Source organism: Rhinolophus sinicus, chromosome 14 (genome assembly GCF_057876585.1).
Source record: "Rhinolophus sinicus isolate RSI-liver-muscle chromosome 14, RSI-T2T, whole genome shotgun sequence".
Lineage (NCBI taxonomy): Eukaryota > Metazoa > Chordata > Mammalia > Chiroptera > Rhinolophidae > Rhinolophus > Rhinolophus sinicus.
This window is the reverse complement of record NC_142514.1, coordinates 158,195,413-158,217,152: the sequence shown is the minus strand read 5'-3', so window position 1 is coordinate 158,217,152 and position 21,740 is coordinate 158,195,413. Positions and strand designations below refer to the sequence as shown.

Sequence of the window (21,740 nt, the reverse complement as noted above, 5' to 3'; positions counted from 1 at the left end):
ATTAAAAATACTAATACTAATAAAAATTGGTTTATGAAGGTAACAAAATATATTATAACATTAGAAATCTAGTTTAAGGAAGGAAAACCACATACTCTTCGGTACATTTATATAAATAATTTGATAAAATTCAACATGCAATATCCAGTCTAACATAGGAGGCTGATCAGCCCATAAACAACTAGAAAAGTCAGGTAAAATACAAGATTCTTCTGTTTAAAAGCATCAGATAGTTGCTGAAATACTACTGTGTTTCCCTGAAAATAAGACTTAGCCGGATCATCAGCTTTAATGCGTCTTTTGGAGCAAAAATTAATAAAAGACTGGTCTTATTTTACTATAATGTAAGACCAGATATAATATAATACAATACAATACAATACAATACAATACAATACAATACAATACAATACAATACAATACAATACAATACAATACAATACAATATATAATACTGGGTCTTATATTAATTTTTGCTCCAAAAGATGCATTAAAGCTGATTGTCTGGTTACGTCTTATTTTCGGGGAAACACGGTAAGTAGAAATATTAAGAGCTAAGATTCCACAGAGGGACATGCAACAGAGGTCAGCTGACCTTTTGAGGCCAATTATCCCCTGGGACTATTTGTTGTTTCGGGGTTTGGACAGGAGGCTGAGTCCAGGCTATACCTGGGCAAAGGAAAGCTGGTGAGAGACAGGCTATTTAGCAGAACTTTTGGTGAAAATATTAGAGAATTGATTGCCTTCTCACATGCTCAGTTATAACATTTGTTTAATTCTCATGTTTCCTGGGGTAAAAGGCCAACAAAGTTAAGCTAAAAACTTCTTAAAAGCAGAGCAGGATATATATATATATTTTTTTTTTGGCTGTGTACAGAGAAGTTATTCATATTGATAAATGAATATAACAAGGTCACTCATAAATGGTCAGTATAGAAAAATCTATTGTATTTCATGTATCAGCAACAAATAGAAAATAAAGTTTGAAAACCAAAGATATAATTTAAAATAGCATCCTAAAGCATCAAGTATCTTTGAATAAACTCACAAAACCTTATAAGACTCTACACTTAAAAAAATTTATTGAAGGAATGTATAGATTATCTAAATATGTAAATAAATATTACAAAGATGTCAGTTTTCTCCCAAATTTAATGTAATCCAAATGAAGATCCTATCAATTTTTGGAAAGTGATAAAGTCATTCTGACATATTTCTAATTATTCAAAAGACCCAAATAAACCAAGGCGGTTATGAAATAAAATAATTTAGCTACAGAATTATCATATACCAATAGTTATTAAAAAGAGAGAAGGAATTAAGACAACATGGTGTCAATGCAAGAACAGAAGGAACAAAAAAGTTTTGGAAAAATAACCAAACACCGAATTTTTGATAGTCTTACAATGCAGTACATCTTTCATAAGTGACATTGGGTCAATTCATTACCAACATGGAAAAAAAAACACCCATAAAACTTAAACTCTACTTTGTAACTATGAGAGGTAAATAAGCAACACCCCCCCAAAGATGCCCATATTATAATCCCTGGAAACTGTGAATATGTTACGTGATAGGGCAAAAGGGTATTAAAGTTGCAGATGAAATTAAGATTGTTAATCATCTGACCTTAACATAGAGAGATCATCCCATAGTATCTGAGTGGACCTAATGTAATCACCAAGGTCTTTAAAAGTGGAGGAGAGAGAAGAGTTCAGAATGATGTAATATGTGGAGGACTCAACTTGCCTTGGCTGTCTTTGAAGATGGAAGGTGGTCATGAGCTGATAAATGAGGATAGAATTTAGAAGCTGGAAAAGGCAAGGTAATAGATTCTCCCCTGGAGCCTCGAGAAAGGAATATAGCCCTGCTGGTACCTTGTTTTTAGTCCAGGGAGACTGCAGTCAGACTTCTGACCTATAGAGCTGTAAAATAATTACTTTGTATATTTTAAGCCACTAAATTTGTGACATGATGTTATATCAGTCACAGAAAAGTAATACAATGTCATAGACAAAAATTAATAATAAAGGAATTGTAAATCTAATCCTAAATGCCAAAGGTAGGTTATTAACAAAAAAACAACTTTTAGAATACAAAATAAAATAGCTTCAAAATTTGCTTGCTGACAAAGCTTCTTAAACAAGATTAGAAAACACTAACTTAAAGAAAATCATAATAAATTAGGTGATAAAAATATTAAATTCAATTTTTGAAATGCCATTAAAAAATAAAAGGCAAGCTATAGATTGGGTGAAGCTATTTTATAGTATATATACTGTATTCACCAAAGGACTTGACATGATATGATCATCTACAACAATTAAAAAGAGGCAGATTTTAAACTATATAAATGCTGATCAGAGGGTACATAGTTTCATTTAGGCAAGACAAGTACATCCTAGAGATCCACTCTACAGCATAATACATATAGTTAACAATATCGTACACTTACAAATTTGATAAGAGAATAGATCTTATGTTAAATATTCTTAAAACAAAAGAGGAAGGGAGGAAACTTTCAGAAGTGGTAATAAGTTTGTGATTATATATGGTGACAGTTTTATGGGTGTGTACTTATCTTCAAACTCATCAAAGTGTATGTAGTAAATATGTACAGTTTTGTTTTTGTAATTTTTTATTGGGGAATATTGGGGAACAGTGTGTTTCTCCAGGGCCCATCCTTCAAGCTCCAACCCAAGTCCTTCAATCTAGTTGTGGAGGGCACAGCTCAGCTCCAAGTCCAGTTGACCTTTTCAATCTTTAATTGAAGGGGGCACCGCCCACCATCCCATGCAGGAATTGAACCAGCAACCTTGTCGTTCAGAGCTCTCACTCTAAACAACTGAGCCAATCTGACTGCCCTGTACAGCTTTTTTGTATGTCAATCATATTTTAGGGATTACTGATCTATGGTTTTAGAAAATGAAATTTGAGAAAATGAAGCAAACTGCAAAAAAACGTGTCATATGATATTCCATCTATACAAAACTTGATTCATGCAAAATAATTGTATATAATCTATACAGATGCGTATGTACACAGCAAAATTATAAAAAGGAGGCACGGGAAGGAAAGGTATGTGGTTACTGGGGAGGGTAGCTGTATGAGTCCTAATTGCCTGGACTGTCATCAGAAGTAGAAATTAGATTATTACTTGACATATATCTGAAAGACTGGTAAATATGGGAAGATACATTTTAATGCTGTTTATAGCATTCATTCTCTATATTCTTCTAATTCAATTATTTAATGGTTGTGAAATGTGAATACCACAATAAAGAAGTTTTAGCTCTTAATAGCTTCTGTCTTCACCAGACGTAGTTGGTTGTTTACCCAATAATAATTGATACTTTCTTTCTTACAAAACACAAATCATTTTTTGAAATCCACTGTTTCATCAATGAATTCAGGAGTAAATCCTGATAGTGCTAACCTGGTCTAGGAATTATGATGCATCTTTCTGGTTTCATATTAGGAAGGAGCATGAGTTGAAATTCCATCCAATGAAATGCAAAAGGATCTTTCCTAGAAGCTGATTAAGAGGCTCCTTTGATCTGGTATATATTTGTTGTCACTGTAAGAATATTTAGTTCTAATTTTGTTACCTTAAGGAGGACTTAGCCATGAGGGGCATACCAGAGTAGAATACTGGAAGTCTTTAGTGACCTCCTTAAGCTGCTCAATTAGCCAACCCTGGAATCACAGTGCCTTGGAACTTCCAGTTATATGAAGTAATAAAATGTCACTAATTAAGCCATTTTGACATGAGTTTTCTGTTACTTGCACCATAAATAATACAGTATAACAGGAACTATAGCACACTAGATGGTCACCAAGATGGCCTTAATGTTCTCTTCAGCTTAACTAAACTTTAGACAGGTTTCTTCCTGACTATAGACCACAGACCCCCACTCCACCAGCCCCTCTTTTTTTTTTATAGCATTTACTTTAGAAAACTTGTGGTTGTAAATTCTTTCTCTTCCCCTTTGTAAATCTTCTTCCAGACTCTTGCCAATTATAATCCAAGAATGCCTTTCTTAAGGACTTGGGAGTTATTTTGTTGAAATGTAATCATAAAAAAAAAATAAATAAAAATAGAACCCCTATCTCCCAGTCTCTGTAGGAACCAAAGTTAGATAAGAGCTACTTAGAAATACAGATGGCTGAATCACTCTTACCAAAATCCTCACTAATATTGTACTTTTCCACTAGCTCTTTCCAGTGCTTAAAAACTACCCTGTCTTTTGTTTCAAGGGAGGAATTGAGTTTAGTATCTCTCCTCTTTTGCAATAGTCATGAATAAAATCTCCCTTGCTGGTTTAACGTGTTTGGTGGTGTTTCCTACTATGCAATACAGTAGGAAAACACATTACATTGCTTTGAGTCAGAAGTTAGAGACCTGTTTTTAAAATAGTGCTGCAGATTTAAACCCCCCAAAATATGTTTGTTTATTGTTTCAAATATCAGATACTCTATTAGGTGTATTAGAGAATATCAAAGATAATAATAATAATAATCGTTTGCCCTCAAGGAACTTACAGCCTAAGGAGGGTGAAAAAAAGTTAAGACGAGTAAACAAATAACGACAGTAAAAGTGAATTGATCTTAGATCCAGAAGGTTAAAGAACAAAGGGTTATGGGACTATAGAAGAAGGGATCATATCCTACTAGAATTAAAAGGAGGTTAAGGAAACTTCCTTTAAAAGGACATTTGAAATGCTCTATATTATAACGCTCTGGGGGAAGGGACAGGGTACATTCTAAGTATATGCAAGTGCATGGCAGAACTATAGAGGGAATTAAAGCACCTATATGGTCAGGGAACAGGATACAGCAGTACTTAGTAGGATTGTAGGTTCCACTTGTTTGACTATGGGTAAGTCCCTTTCTGTCTCCAAGCCTCAGTTTCTGTTTCTGTTTCTGTAAAGCAAGGGATTTGGGCTGAATGATTATAAAGCTATCTTTCAGTTCAAAATAATTACACTATTTTACGATACATGCAGAGTTTAAATAAGAAATTGTGCATCATTTTTAATACTTGCTTTCAGTTATTTGAACTATTAAATAATTTACAAACACGAATTCATTGACTAGGAAAAGTAGGACAACTTTTGAAAGAAACTGAAAAAAAAAAAGCAGACATTTTTGTAATCTGGTAGCAAAGTGGCAGCACATTTGGCTTCATGGCTCACTGAGTCTGAACAGCTTAAGATATTTTCACTCATTCTAGTGTAGCTAATTCTTCATTGTTAAAAGTCACTGAAGTGGTATCCCTTGGTACTGAAGTTGGAACCAAGTGGTTCCTCTTAGTCGTAAAGTTTGCAAAATAAAATCTTTGTACTGCTGGAAAGGGGGAAGAAGAAAAAAAAATTCTAATTCCCATTTATTAAAATAACAATAATGTCATTTCCAATGAAGTAGGTCCTAGGAGAAATTGATGAGGACACATTTTCAGTTTCCTCCTTTGTGTATGATATAATTATATTTTTTGAGTATTAATGGGTGCAATTAACCAATTTGGGTATACAATAGTTGTCCCTTAAATGGAGCCTCCAGATAACCCTTGAAATTTGGCATCTTAAAATGATTGTAGGTGGAAAAATGTCCTCTCATAAAGGCAGCATTTAGTTGACAAACTTTTCTTAAACTCAACTTAAAGTCAAACCAAGTGAGTGTTTGATTGTCACTGTTGTAACTCTTTTTCTTCTTTTACTTTCCGCACTAGCAACATTCTTTAATGAACTCTGGCATCCTTTACATAATTAACTCACTGTTTAACCACACATTAGTCCACTGAAATTCCAAAGGAAGGACAGAGGTTGTTTTTTATATCTTGCTGAATTCACACTGTCTACGGAAAATAATTTCAGCATCAAAAAAATAAATAAACGATGACACATCACATTAAATATGAATCTGTATCTATTAACTTTGCACAAATATAGTGTCATGCTCTGGAATGAGTCATGAAAAGTGAAGGTATTCAAATATAGAGCTTAATTATGTCTGATGTATCCTCACTATTCTTTCGACTTTGTATAGAGGTAATATTCATAACGGAACTGTCAGAGGAAGAATTTTCTCTGCCGAGGTTTGATTATAAATGCAGCGAAGCACCCTTCCTTACCTGTGGGGAAAATCTCAATAGTAACAATGCAACTGTGGTGAACTCAAAATGCCTGGATAGAGGGTAAAAAATTCAGTCTTTCACTAAGTGGCACTTCTGTAAACCTCTAGAAGTCTCACTTCCTTACTTGTAAAAAATGGAACAACAAAAAAATCAAAACAAAGTATTTTACACCCTTATGGTACCATACTATTTCTAATAGATAACAGGAGTGCAAATGCTGATATTTCAAAATTTTCATTAAAACACTTTTTTTTTTTTTTTTTTTTTTTTTGGGTTTCAATTTGTGAAACTTGATGACTGGGACAACTTTGTTTTGTATTGTATAAAATATTTTGTAAGGTCTGTGAAAATTTTGTTGGGTTAAATAATTACTATGTTAATGAACCTGTACTGGAAAGGAGGCCATTTCACTTCGGAAGGGTGTGTTAATATAAAGAATGGCATCAGTCATTCCTGCTCTCAATCATCTGTAGAAGAGGCTTTATTTACTCACCTAAAAACAAAATCAAGAACTCAAGCCTAGGAGAAAAATAGGTTGAAATGAGGAATACATTCCATGACTGGGGGGTTGGTGTTCCTCCTCTTGAGTCCTTATGGGATAGGATAAGGTCAGTGACCAAACCTAGCTAGTAAAGGTTTATAAACTTAATGTGTTAGCAAGAATAAGCTAACTTGTGACATGTTGTGTTCTTTGGTATCTTGTATTATATTTCTGACAGAGCCAGGCTACTCCAAGTACAACATCTATCTCGCAGAGACCAACAAATCAACAAAAAGGAAAATAAATCAAAGAAGTCTCCAAGAACAACATACTTAGTTCTTTACATTTAATGCCATTAGAAGATCTTTAGTGGCATTTTGTGTGTGTGTGTGTGTGTGCCTGTGCACACACACAAAATTGAACGATTGTAGGTTTGTTTATTAAGAGAATTATAACTCATTTATTCTTGGGTAAGTCATTTCTCTAATTTGGGCACCATTTTCTTCTTTATTTGTGAATGAAATAAAATGATTACTCTGGTACTATAAACTTTTACTTTCAGCAGCATTAAAAGTCCGTAAAGTTATACCACAAGCAGAATTCAAAAAAAAAAAAAAAAAAAAAAAGAGACAAAAATCACGGATGAGAGTCATGAATCCTGACTTATATATTAAAGAAACAAGCCACAACAATTTTTAAGGCAAGTTCTAACATATATTCAAGAAACATAAAATTTCTATTACATATTCAAAAAATGTAAAGAGAGGGAAGATTTCTAAAAGTATATTATAAAACTAGTAGGGCGTTGATATCAAAACCATAGAAGGAAAATATGTGAAAGGACTCTTATAGGCAAATATTTTAAGCATAATTACAAATATCTTAAATAAAATATCATCAAATATATCACTGTATTAAGATGTGCATAAGTGTGTTTTATATATATATTCTTATGTATGCACACAAAATATGATTTATCTCAAGATAAAAAAAATTGATAAATACTTTGTTAGTGACCTTGAGAGTGAGGGAAACACGCTTTCTCAAACATTATTGGTGGTAGTGTAAATTAATATGATTTCTATGGAGAAAAATTTGTCAATATGTATTGTCTCATAATTCTAAGTGCATGACACTTTAATTCAGCATTTTTTTTCTATTCTTATAAATAATTGTACATTGTTAATTACATATGAATAAGCATATTCATTGCAGTATTACTTGTGGTAGCAAAAGGCTGAAACAGACTAACTGCCCTTCTGCAAGAAGAATGGTCAAGTATCATAATACATCAATCTAATGGAATTCTGCAGAACTAACTGGTAAAATGAATGAAAGAAAAATTAGATGCACTGATATGAAAATATCTTTTGTGTATGTTAACTGAATGCAAACTGCATTACAGTACAGCATACAATATGAAATTCTTTGTGCAAAAAATGCATAATTACATGTATTTGAAAATATATAGATTGTCTCTGAACACATAATTATTCACATATAACTGTTTGCTCCATGAAAGAGACCTGTATGGATATATGAAAAAATGCTCAACTTAACTAGCTATTAGGGAAATGCAAATCAAAGCCACCTGCTAGAATGGCTATTATAACAAGACAAATAATAACAAGTGTTGGAAAGACTGTGGCATAAAAGGGACCCTCATTCACTGTTAGTGAGAATGTAGATTGGTACAGACACTATGGAAAACAGTATGGAGGTTCCTCAAAAAATTAAGAATTACCGTATGACCCAACAATCCCTCTCCTGGGTATCTACCCCCAAAAACCTGAAAACATTGACCTGTGAACATACACCTAATCCATTGTTCATTAAAGCAGTATTTATGGTAGCCAAGACATGGAAACAAAGTATCCTTCGATAGATGATTGGATAAAGATGTGGTATATATACACAATGAAATACTACTCAATCATAAGAAAAGATGAAATACTGCCATTTGTGACAACATGGATGGATTTTGAGATTATTATGCTAAGTGAAGTAAGTCACACAGAAAATGGCAAGAACCATATGGCTTCACTCATATGTGGGATATAAAACTGAAAGCAAAAAAAGGAACAAGACAAACAAATAAAGAGACAAAAACTCATACATAGACATAGACAAAAGTTTAGTGGTTACCAGGGTTGGGAGGGAGAGGAGTGTGGTAGAAGAGGGTAAAAGGAGTCAAATATATGGTGATGGAAAGAGAACCGACTCTGGGTGGTGAGCACACAATGTGATATATAGAGATGTATTATAAAATTGTACACTTGAAACTTACTAACCATTGTCACCCCAATAAATTTAATTTAAAAAAGAAACAACCAACAGCAACAACAAAAACAAATCAGAAAAGAAACAAACAAAAAAAAGCCAAAGAGACCTGTGTGATTAGAGAAAGGAGATAGAGCATTAATCATGCCCTTTTATTTTATGTATTTCTGATGCTTTGACATCTGGAGCCTTGCAGACTCTGGAGAGACTGCCCTTCTGTCCCAGAGCTAGCCAATTCCTAGAGATACTAAAAGACTCACCAGTAGCAGTCCTTTCATATGCAAACCAACCATTCCAGAGCCCAAGCCAACCATCTACTTCATCAGACTCTTAGACTCTGGACACTATTTCACTGCTCTAAGGACAAATACCAGGCAGTTCAGGACAACCCCACTTGCCCCAGACTCCCTGACATTCAAACTAGCCAATCCTAAATCTGTTTATCCTGCCTCTCCTATTCCTTTCTATTGAAGCCAGATTAAAGCCTCTTGTCCATTTTTTCCCCTCACTTCTTTTGCCTCCTGGCAAACCCTGGTCCTTCCCCACGGAGTGAAATGGCCTCACCTTTTCACCTTTTCATTTCAATGTCAGTATTATCTTGTATACAAAGCCTCACCAGCTTTGAATAATAACAAAACCTACATTGTAAAACAATATAGTAGGGAAACACTTTGTATTGCTTGTCTTTTATATTTTATATTGCTATTCTACCATCTGTAGATATCTATTTAAAATACTTCAAGAAGAAAAAAATTAAATGTCATGATTTAATGTCAGCAATTTCTGACATACATTAACATTAGCCAAAATCTCAAAGTAAATAAGTTATTGTTACTAAAAAGTAAAAAAAAAAAAAATGTCAACGTGAAAAATATAATTTGTGGCAAAATCCAAAATAAAGTGTTGAACTACATGCTATTATTTATTATCCAAGAAACAAATGTGTCCTTGTAAAGAAAAATTTAAAAAGGACTTTACTAGGAAAAAATATACAATATGAACAGCGAACATAAAAGATCTGAACAAATACTGAGATATAAAAATGTTCATATATGTGTTGATTCAATGTTGCAAAGAGGCCAGTTTCTCCAAATTATTCCACAGTTCAATACAATTCAAATTAAAATTCCCACCCAGTTGCTCTTCGCATTCATAAGAGTGCAAACATCCAGGAATAGCCAAAGCAATATTAAAGAAGAGAGAAAAAGGACTTATCTATTGATATTCAAAACTATAATAAAGCTAGAATAGTTGAAATGGTGTGATGTAGGCACAAGGATATACAAATTAAATAATGAAACTGAAGAGGGAGCCCAGAAAAAAACCTGTTTGTGTAAGGAAACGTGTATATAAAAGCAGTAGTATTATTCATGCAAATCAGCAGGAAAGGATTCAGTCTAGTAAATAGTGATAGTAAAATTACTTGTCAATATAGAACATAAAGTAACATTAGATCTCTCACTCACATTACTCATAGATACATTCAAATATTTACATAACCCAAAAATGATAAATAAAACTTTTAAACTTCTGGAAGAAATTATTGGTGAAAAGTTTTGTGACATTGGATCGGTCTGGCTTACTGGGCCACATTCCACCTAATCGCCAGGATAACCTTCTGCAGCAATTCAAGATCAAAAGAGCACAACCACTGGAATAGAAGACCTTACTTTAATGCCAAGACTAATCTGATTTCTACAAAACTTTCAGGAGGAAATCAGGGCAACAGTTACCCCATACACATGAGTAACGGAGACACAGAACAGAGACTGATATTTGTCCAAGGCCATACATGGCTGAAAGTGAGGGAAATAAAGGATTCAATAATCATAAATTTTAGAAATGCACTTCATGGTAAAATGTAGGAAAAAACATCAACGCTCATACGTTCTGGTACTGTATAGCACTCCAATTATTACCTAGTTTTTTTTGACAGTTATTTAGTTTTATTTTAAAACACACACTCATTTTAAAAATCATAACATTTGGCTTCTGAAACATCAACATTTTATAGTTTTGGAATAAAATAAAAGTGCTGCAACTTCATTGAACATCAAACAACAATTTCGAATTTGTGTTAGCACCAGCATAAGATGCCTCATCATGTCGTTAAGAGCTACATGGGGAATGTTCAAAGCAGACGTAGCTCTAGTAATTTATTGTAACATAAATGAGACTTGAATAGTGCCAGGATTCACCAGACCTACACACTATCTTCTGTATTTTAGTACTTTTTCCCCCTTTGACTAGAGCATGCAGTCAAAGGTACCACAAACAACCCTCATTAAAGAATAAGATGAATGAAACTTTTATAACTGTTTAGAACACACTGGCCCTCCTTTATTGATTCCCCATGTAAACAGAACAGACCATCTTCAGTACAGGAGTTTTAACAAAAAATATCACCAACTGCCTGGTTAAGTGCTAGGAAAAGCATTTTTATACCAAATAGTTCAGTCAAAATTAATTTTCCCTAACCTAATAGCTCTATTATAGTGATATCTTGAATTAGAATATTATGTTAAAAAAAATGAGCTTATGGATTTGACTATGAGCTCCTTGAAGGAAGTATTTTTTTTTCCTCTTACCACTTTTCAAATCTCCTATAACTGCATGGAGTCTTGATGCATGTTGAAGTTTATGTATCATATATACTATATAATATGTACACAATATATTATATATGTGTGCATTATATATATAATATATACATATATATTATATATATAATACATATATATAATTGGTTTTCCAGATACTAAAGAAAAGTACTTTCAAATATAGATATCCCAAGGTCTTTCTCTTTGTCATTTGCTTTAAAAAAACATTCTGACCATTCGGCAAAATGATACTCTGCTACTTGTACTTTTTTTAATCTAACATAAACCTTTATTATTTATGTAAGTACCTATAATATTCAAAGTCTCAAATTAGGAGATTATTTATATATGTTACATCCTATAATGTTCATAACAACCCAAGAGGTTTCTATTTTTCATTTTCAGGTGAGAAAACAGAAATGCTCGTAGTTTCAGTAGTAAATTGCCCAATTCATATAGCTAGCAAATGTTAGGCTGGGATTTAAACCTTTTCTTTATGATTCAATGACTTAATGGTCATGCCTGATAGAGGGCTCTCAGTAATGCAGTTATGTTTCCTTCATTGCATACCCGATGTTTAAAACACTTTTCACTTTAAAAAAACAAACATATTGACTTCCCAAGCTATGAGTGTCTATGCATTTAATGTCTTAAGCTTCATTTATTGTTGTTTCCTGGACTCTTAAAGCTTGTTTTTCTTGTTATATTTAGTGGCTTCAAACACCTCAGTCATCGTCATGGGCCAAAGGGAAAAAACCCTTCCTCGCTCTCTGGTTAATCAAGCTTTCTGATTGTACCAGGAACTCATCAAGTTTATTGTCAAAGTTACTGATAATCAGTGTTATTGTGAAATTAAAGTTAGGATTCTACTTATGAGAAGTGGAAGTGAGTGTGCTTTTAAATATTGTATATTCAATGTATTCTTGTGTGTTTGCATTTGGGTTTAGGAAAATTTATCTGCATAAGCAAGCTAATAAATTGCCTATTTGCTCTAAAGTATTATGATTCATATGCAGCGCAACTTTATTCTTATTTTTTAAATTAATTCTAAAAGGGCAGATTGAACTAAAACAGAATTCTTAAAAGGTAAGACTACAAGATTATTTACTTGCTGAAGATTGATTGATTATTAACTCTATGTATGTAGATGTATATACACACTCAAATATGAAACTCAAACATATACATATTAACTTGTATATATTTTAACTCATATATATATATTATATATATATATATGAGTTAAAACATATGTGTATGTGTGTGCCTGTGTGTGCATGTATATATATACACACACACATACGCACACACAGGCACACACCAGGGTGCCAAAAAAATGTATACACATGACTTGTATTCATTTTTTATCAGTATACATTGAGTATTACAATTTTAATACAGTTTTTTCCTTTCTTAAATGTGTACACATTTTTTTCGCACCCGTTGTATATATATGAAATGTATGTATGTGAAGGTAAATCTCATTTTATCTTATCTCTTTTCATCTATTTTGGGCGATATTACCCTTTAGATAAGAATTACCCTTAACTAACCCTTCACTTAAGGATTAAACTGCTTTAAAAGAGGTGATTTATGATAATGATTAACCTACTCTCTGAGATAAAACTTTGAGGATTTGTTTCCCCAATTTTTGGTCAAGATCTGTAATTTAGAAATTAAAGAAAATTATCCCACCCCCCAAAAAGAAAGATGCAATGGAATACTTGAAAAAAAGTAAGTCATCTCATTGTATACAAGTTTCTATAAATGTTTTTCTACAGCAATTATCTATTTGATCATTATGTGCTTCTTTACAATTATTTATTTCTAACCAAAAAGAAAAGTGCAGTTCTTTCCACAAATATATAATTTTTTGAATTATTTGAAAAAAAAACAAAAACATTCTGGTGAGAAAACAGAAATGCTCTGGTTAGAAAACAGAAATTGCCACTTAGGGAGAAAAATTTATCTCAAATTTGTACATTTTGTACACTTTTATTGCATTGGCTTTGAATTGCTCAGATTTAAACATTCTGTGATTAAAAGATAAGATTATCTGATATAGGAATATTTAAATTTTAACAAAATTTAAAGTTTTGTTGTACTGCAAATTCTTTACAGAATGGTTTCTGATATTTTAAACATTTTTATTTCAAAAATAGCTTCTTTCAATTGATAAAAAAAAATTTACATGTATTATCTTTTTCAATTCTCATAAGAACTCTTTAAAGAAGTTACTCTGTTCCTTTTAAAGATGAGGACATAGAAGTCAAATAGTGAAGAGTTTTGTGTATAATGCTATCAACTAGCAAGAGTAGAATGGCCTTATTTAATCAATTAATTAATTCAACAAAAAACTGTGCCCACCATTTATCATTCGTACTTTTGGGTATGTTGAACTACCACTCACCTACTCTCCCTCACTTTATAGCAAACATAATGGTTGCTGGGACTGAATATATTGCTAGCTACAGGCATTGGGATCCAAAAAACAAAGTCCCATCTCCTTTGCTATTGTTAGTATTTCAGTTAAGAGTTTAGAACCCTGGCTCATGTCAATCAACACTCACAATGACTGGCTCAGGTATAGCCACCCAGGCTTTTCAGTCATGGTTAAAGCCATGGATTTTCATTTGATATTTGAGGAACAGATTCTTGCAATTTCTCTGAATCTAAAAAGAGAAGCACGTTGTTTCCAGAGCAGATGTTAGTCATTAATGGAAACGCAGGGGGCAAACTGACACTTGAAAAGGCAGGGGCAGCTACAGAAGGAAACTGGGTCCTTGGATGTCACTAGTTGACAGTGCTCCATTAAACTGATACTTCTCAATTTGCAAGTCACTCTATCTAGTTAATTCCTTCCATTGTTTAAGCCATTTTCTACTGGATTTTCTTTTGCTTACAACTTAAAGATTCAGACACATTCTAATAGTATGTTATCTCCTCAACTTAAAAAAAAAAAATGCTTTTTTTCCTTCTAAACAAACTAAAATAAAAACATTGTCTAATTTAAAGTCAGAGGATTTTTAATTCATAAAGATGGAATGTTTGATCCTGTTTTATTGACTTTGTTTAATAGTATATCTTGTTATTTTTTAATTCTGACTCTTTGCAGTACAACAGATGTTAAGCAGTAGTTTTTTTCTCAGATAAGATTGATGGTGATAAAATTCCTAAATGCACTTTGTGCTGTGATTAAGGAGATATGCAGGGTCTCAGTTTCTGCCAATCACTCTCAGAGATCACTTGAAAGTACCTTTGTCTCAAGACGGTTGCTAGCCTGAAAATTAATACTCCAAACTAAGGACACTTGTTTAGATTAATGACAAAATGACTGATTGAGGCTGGTTAAATGCATACATGCTCATACTTAGAAAAAAATCCATGAGTGAGCTTTGCTGGGCTGGATAAAATGAATAAATGAAGTAGACATTTAAGGGCATAACCCAGCAGCTTTTAGGTAACCAAATAAAAGCAGAAGTGACTTGTGTTTGAAAAGAAGCCCTTAAACCTGTCACCATAAACTTGGGACCTTGAAACCTCAGAATGTCAGATTACAGGGGAGAAATTTGGATCTTTAAATCAAAATGTGATAGGTTTTCATGAATCAAGTAAACATATGTCGTATCTAAGCAGTGATACGTATATGAGTCAACATGCCATTTGAATATAGGGGAGGAGTGATAAGCTGAAGAGGTAAGGTTTGAGAAACCTTGGAAGTTATGTATATAAACCCAGACAACAATGTCATTTGAGTACTTCACTCCCATCCTTCCCTCTAAGTTTCTTATGGCCAATTTTAATATATAGAACTATATTTTGTATATCTGATACTCAGGTCCTCACATCCTCTTCCTTCATCATCATTTAACAAGAATCTGTTGTCTGAAATAGGTCTTCCCCTTGATTCGTTAAGTTTTAGGTTGTGGTTGCACTGGGGAAGATGAGGGAAGAAACTATTGATTGAATATGGGCTGAGGGTGTTGCGACACTGCCAGTAGAGTATGGCTGAAGTACAACATGTGAGGTTTACAGGGCCAGGATATAATTTTAGACAGGTGATAGGAACCAATTTTTGAAAAGTTTCCTATACCACCTAATGCATTTTCAATTATGTCTTGGGAAGCATTGAATGATTGTAATCAGGAGAGTGAAAGGATCAAATCTTTGTGAGGAAAAACAGGTTTGCAGTAGATTTAAGGGTAGGCAAGAGTAGTTGCCTCCTCTAGCCTCAATATTCAAACACGATTTGCCTAGGGTATGTAGACTGTGGAGTCAAACTAATTATATGTCTCTGGTGAGGTATATACATATAAACATGGAAATATAAATTCATAATATTCTTGGAGCTCAAAATTGTTCCAGGCTTCTTTGGTATTTTATTTAGAGTGCTTGGCCAATTTACAATTTTACATTACTTTGCACTTTTGAAATGTAAACTTGAGCCTATAAAATTCATATGGCATATAGTGTGATTCTATCCATTGATCTGATTCATATTACCTTCCTGGAATACATTTTCCCTTCACATATTTAAAACCTCACAGAGATTTTAAATAATGTTTTTCACCTGAGTGTAAGCACTTTCAAGTGCTTATCTTTAAGGTAGCAACAGGGTAATCAGAAAGTTAAATTTTCTTATTGTTTAAAACATAGATATTTCTGTAGTAAAACACTCCCCAAAATAATGATTTTCACTCTGGAACAATAACAAAAAATTAAAAAAAGGATGTTATGTGTAGAAAATTAGAGACTGTGTTCATTGCTTTTTGTAATAGCTGTTAAATTAAAATGAATCTCACATTTAATTATCTGAAAAAATATCTAGTTAAAGGAATCATGGCATCTTGTTAGAATCTAGTTCACTCATATGACATTTATTGAGTGTCCGATATACACATGTCCCTCTTCTAAGTATTATATAGTCACAGTGAAGATAAAAGCACATTGTGTCAGAAAAGAGGCTAAGAGAAAAGGAAATCAATACAATAAATGTGATAACTTTTGTAATAGATGAATACACGGATTGCCACGAAGCCACTTAGTTTAGAAAAAGCCTCATCAGAAGTGGTATCTATGCCAGTGTGCCAGAGCTTAAGACATGAATAGGAAGTAATCAGACAGAGACTAAGCAAAGAAAAATAGTAGTGGAGTTATGGAGATGGGGAAATGAATGTTAAGAGAAGCACAAACTGTGTATATCTGTGCGGTGAGATATGATTGGGTAGGCCTCCATATTTTAAGAGTCAGAGGAAAGTGACAAAAGATGAGACTGAAATGTTAAGTTAGAGCCAGGTCATCAAGAGTCTTGGATGCCTTATTTCAGAACAAGTCTAGAAAGACTGAGCATTCTGGAGGTAGATAAAGGACAAGACTTGAGATTAATTTTGATAAGGATTTTTGTTTGTTTGTTTGTTTGTTCATTCATTCGTTTTTAACATAGAGATTATTGGAGGGGTAGAAGTAAAAGTGACAAGAGTTGTGGTCGAGCTCAAATAGTAGATTGACGGTGATGCTGTAATTCAAGACCTCAGGGAAAGCATTTATAAGAGCAGATGAGATGGGATAATAAGAAGACCTCAGAGATCACCAAGACTTCCCAAACTTTATCCAGATTTCCTTAGTCCCTTCCATAAACAAAAGACCTTATTGAAGTTGAGTAAAAAGTGATGACTTAAATGCACAGCCTAAGCCTGGAAAATAGGCAATCAGATGTAAATTCTACTTTGTGAATAAATGAAGAATTTTCAAGCCAGAAAATCAGAAGTAGAGGAACTTTAGTAAGTTTTATGGATACCCTGTTTCCCAAAAATAAGACCTAGCTGGATCATCAGCTCTACTGTGTCTTTTGGGGCAAAAATTAATATAAGACCAGGTATATATTATATTATATAATATTATATTATATTATATTATATTATATTATATTATATTATATTATATTATACTTGGTCTTATAGTAAAATAAGACCAGGTTTTATATTAATTTTTCCTCCAAAAGACGCATTAGAGGTGATGGTCTGGCTAGGTCTTATTTTTAGGGAAACATAGTATTGTTATGGAATATATTAACACATAAAATTAGTGTGTCAGACACAAGTAATACCTTTTCCTAAGAATTTCCAAATTCCACAAAGCAAGTACAACATTAATATAGACTGTGTGGTGATCATTATATTTCCAGATTGGAAGGAAAATTAAATATTATTAGTTTGGACCATTTGATTAATATATTATATTAATTAATTAACATTCCCTCTGTCATGTGGCATTTGCAACTGCACATCATTTCCAGTGCTATAAAAAGCACACAGTAGATGTTCAACAAATATTTGTGAAATGAATGAATGCTGACTGAACACATCCTTTTGCTCAAACTGTTTCTGCAAACCAGTGTATTGAAAACATTCTGAGGTCTAGATACAGAGTTTCCTTTCATGTAACCTGCACTTATCTATCTTTATAACTACATGATCATTTTGGCTGGTAATAATGTTATAATTAACTAAAGCACACAGAAGAGCTTTTAAATTTTGTATTTAATGTTAGACTTCCCCATACCTGATCTCAGCTCCAAACCTGGAGGGGTCAAGAATTATGATAGTTGATGTGCTGATGGGAAGACTAATACCCTCTCGGTGAGTTAAGTACTGTCTAGTCCCAGTTAGTCTAGTGGAGGTCAAAGAGGGCATACATTCCCTTTCAAGAATCAACTCCATCCAGACAATGTGACTGAATAATGACATGAAAGCTGGTGGCAATCCTCTCATACTTGGAGGGCCGGGTTTGTTCTAACAAGACAAAACCCTCAATTGTTGGGAAATTTGACATCGATATATATAACCTGGTAATCTGAAATTAAGAGGCTATAAAATGGAAAATGTAGTCAGAGGAAAATGAAAGAAAATATAAACTTTGGCTGCCAAAGACCCGAGTTTGTTTGTATCCTGGTTCTGCCAATTACCAGATTATCATTCAAGATATTCTTTGCTTATTCATTCAACAAATATTTCCTGACTGCCATTTATGTGTCAAGCACCGATCTAGTCTCCACACATGTAGAAACAAATCAAACATATTCTCTGCTTTCAAGGAGCTTACATTCTCGTGGAAATAATAGGCAATGAACAGTTTAACAAAAATAATTTCATAAAATGACAATTGCCATGAATAAAAATAATTTGATAGACATTGATGCATATGGTGGAGGGAAGCATTCTGTAAGATATTTGACAAGCAGCATATGAGGCAATACAATTGTGTCTGCACAAGAATGGGTCTTCTTTGAGTCTAAGTAGGTACCATTTGAGATAAAATCAGAATGATGTGAAGTGAAATGCAGTATCAATCTGATTGTGTTTCTTTCCCTATAAAAGTTGGGATTAAAATATCTACTTTGTAAACTATTTCTGCAGAATACGAAAAATAGAATATGGGTGGTAAGTATTGTGGTGATCGGCACATTTTAAGACCTTGAAAAAATGATATCATCTTACAGTAGTGGTCAATGATGGCAGGACTATTTGCAGTTAGCATTTAAATAGATCTTAACAAAAACTGTCGTTATTTGGAGCAGCCGATCAGAGCAGAAGTTTATTTGGAACCCTTTTTTCAGATCTGCAGCCCTCTTTTTCAGTTTCTTTACCTTTCTGTTATTTTACAAATACTGCTGGCTTCAGGATGGAAACTATCTTCTTCATCATGTTCTCATACCCTGAGCTGACCTGATTGGCTATAAAGGTGATGGCTTTGTCTTGCTAAACTTGAATTGGTGTGGCTCTGTAGAAGGAGATCTATGCTATAGAATTACCCTTATTATTGGATCCCAGGTGATTAGTGCCTCCAACCATTTACTGGCCTCTCACTGGCAAATTTCCAATACAGAATGTCTTCTTTTATCTACAGTTCATTTGTTTTGAGGTCGGTAGAACATTTTTAAGTGCAAAGGGCAGTCTATGGTGGTAGAGAGAGCATATGTTTGAGATGTCTTCAACGTCCAGCCAAAGGGAAAGAGCTAAGAAAATTATAAGGTATGGATGGGAAATTACAAGGCAAAGCACAGTTCAGTGGTTTGAAACTGCATGTGTTTACCCTGAACATCACACTTAACAATAATGAAATTATGTTTAAACAAGATGTATAAAGTGCTTTAATATAATTAGAAAAATAAAAATCAAAGGAGAGTATTCTAGTTCATTGTAACATATTTTTTAAATAAGTTGTTAATATTCAATTTTGGAGTCTGATTTACTCAGGACAAGAGAAGAGTGGCTTAAATTTTGCCAGGAGCACGCTTCCTTTATTGTAGAATCATGCCCCTTGTGTTACCAACAGAGCACATTCTTTACTTATAAATCACATACATATTTTCAAGAATATAATTTTAAGGAATGCCAAATAATAGTTTGCCTTCCATATTGATATTTCAGGACGGAAGATGTAATTCTAGCGTATTGTCTTCTAATTTTAGGTCAACTGCAGGTAAAAATGTCTAGTCTCAGTGGAACACAGATAAGGCAGCATCTGCTTAGTTTTTGACAAAGCCAGTCAATGACTATCTTTGTCTTCTTCACTTTGCTTATTCCCTGCTTGAAGGACAGTGCCTGGCACCTCCAAGGCAATCAGAGTATTGAGTGTGTTCTTACGGAGTAGTTAGAACAATGAAAGTAGGAATGGAATTCAGTTCATGTGGCATCACACCAGAAAGGGGGCGGGGATGCTAGTGACTATTAATGCACAATAGGGTTTTTTTTTTTATATATATATTTTTTAGAAAAGTTCTTTTGAATCAATTCATTTAGAAATTGTCCCAATTCTTATCTTCATCTTCTATATAAACACCATATGCATGTGATAAAATAAAATTATTCTAAAATTTGGAAGGAATAAAATTACTGATCTAAATTACAGAAACTAAAAAGAATATTTCCAAATTTGGATAGCATCTTTAAAATTTTCTGCTTGGAGCCTAGCCCACCCTGCTTCCCACAGACATCCATGCTCTTTCATTTCAATTTCAAATCCCTAGTATCATTAGTCTTGCTGTTAGGTCACGGTGAAAATTGTTTGTCAAAATACCTAGGAGGTAAATGATGGTGTTACTTTACAATTGGGCCTGAGAAAGAAGAGGATGGCATCTTTGGAATCAAAATTAACATTTACAAGGTCAGGCTATCAAACAGATCATGAACAGAGAACGTGGCAATCGAAAAATAAATGTTTTAATACACCTTTACTTGGCTTAGAAAAATATTGTTCATAAAACACCTTTTTTTTTTCCTAGCTAGCAAATATAGTATGCAAGTTGCTGTGGCCAACTTCCATTCGAGTATCATGTAACACACACTAGGAGGAATCGTAACATATTGTTGGATAATGTTGAATAAGCAAAGCAAGACACAAATAAATATCAACTATATAGAACCATTTCCACAAAGGTTTTAAAACAAGCAAAATTAAATGATAACCTGTTTTCATGGACATATGAGTGATAAATCTATTTTTAAAAGGCTAAGAAATGATAAATATGTAGAAAACAAAATTCAGGATAATGGCTACTTCTTGAATCCGGGAGACAGGAAGATAAGGCAGGATGCAGAGGAATATTAGAAGAATATTGTTTCTTTTTTTTGTTCTTTTTAAACATTCAATATTGTTTTATGTTAATTTCAGGTGTATATTATTTCTTAAGTTAAATTACGGTTCAAGATGGCAAAGTCAGAGGCTCCCGTACTGCCTCCTCCCAAAAACACATAGAATCTACAATTAAATGTGGAACAACTTCCTCTGGAAAAAACAAACAAACAAAAAACCTGAAAACTGGCTGAGCAATGCCTAACATCGTGCTAAGATGAGAAGCTCACCTGGAAGCAGGTAGGAGAGGCTGAGACATGTTCTCGAGATAAACCCCAGGCCCCAGGTGTTTCTCCCTGAGAACTCAAAACCCGGAGCTTCTCCTCCCTGAGAAGCCAAAGGTTTGAACCCCACACTAGGTACCCCCAACTTTTAAGACCTGCACCCGAGAAACACCCCCCCAAAACATGTATCTTTGAAAATCCGTGGGGCTCCTGTCAATGAGATTCACAAAACTATATTGATCTGAGGAAAGGCTCTTAAAGGGTTCATGCACTTGGACTCACCCTCCCTGGGGTCCAGCCGAGTGACAGATCAAGGTGAACTCTATTTTGCATGGGAGAAGCTCCTTTGCTTAGAGTGTCGGTGTGAGGGTGGTCGTCTGATTTGACAC

General features: G+C 33.6%; 1 protein-coding gene across 1 annotated transcript in view; it reads right to left on the bottom strand.

The window, feature by feature from the left end:
* Nucleotides 1-9,201, bottom strand: part of LUZP2 (leucine zipper protein 2) — a 463,398-nt gene extending 454,197 nt beyond the window's left edge. Inside the window, exon 1 of the mRNA XM_074336147.2 lies at nt 9,155-9,201. The gene's annotated coding sequence lies outside the window, so the exon portion shown is untranslated. The remainder of the gene's footprint in view (nt 1-9,154) is intronic.
* Between the last annotated feature and the right edge of the window lie 12,539 nt (nt 9,202-21,740).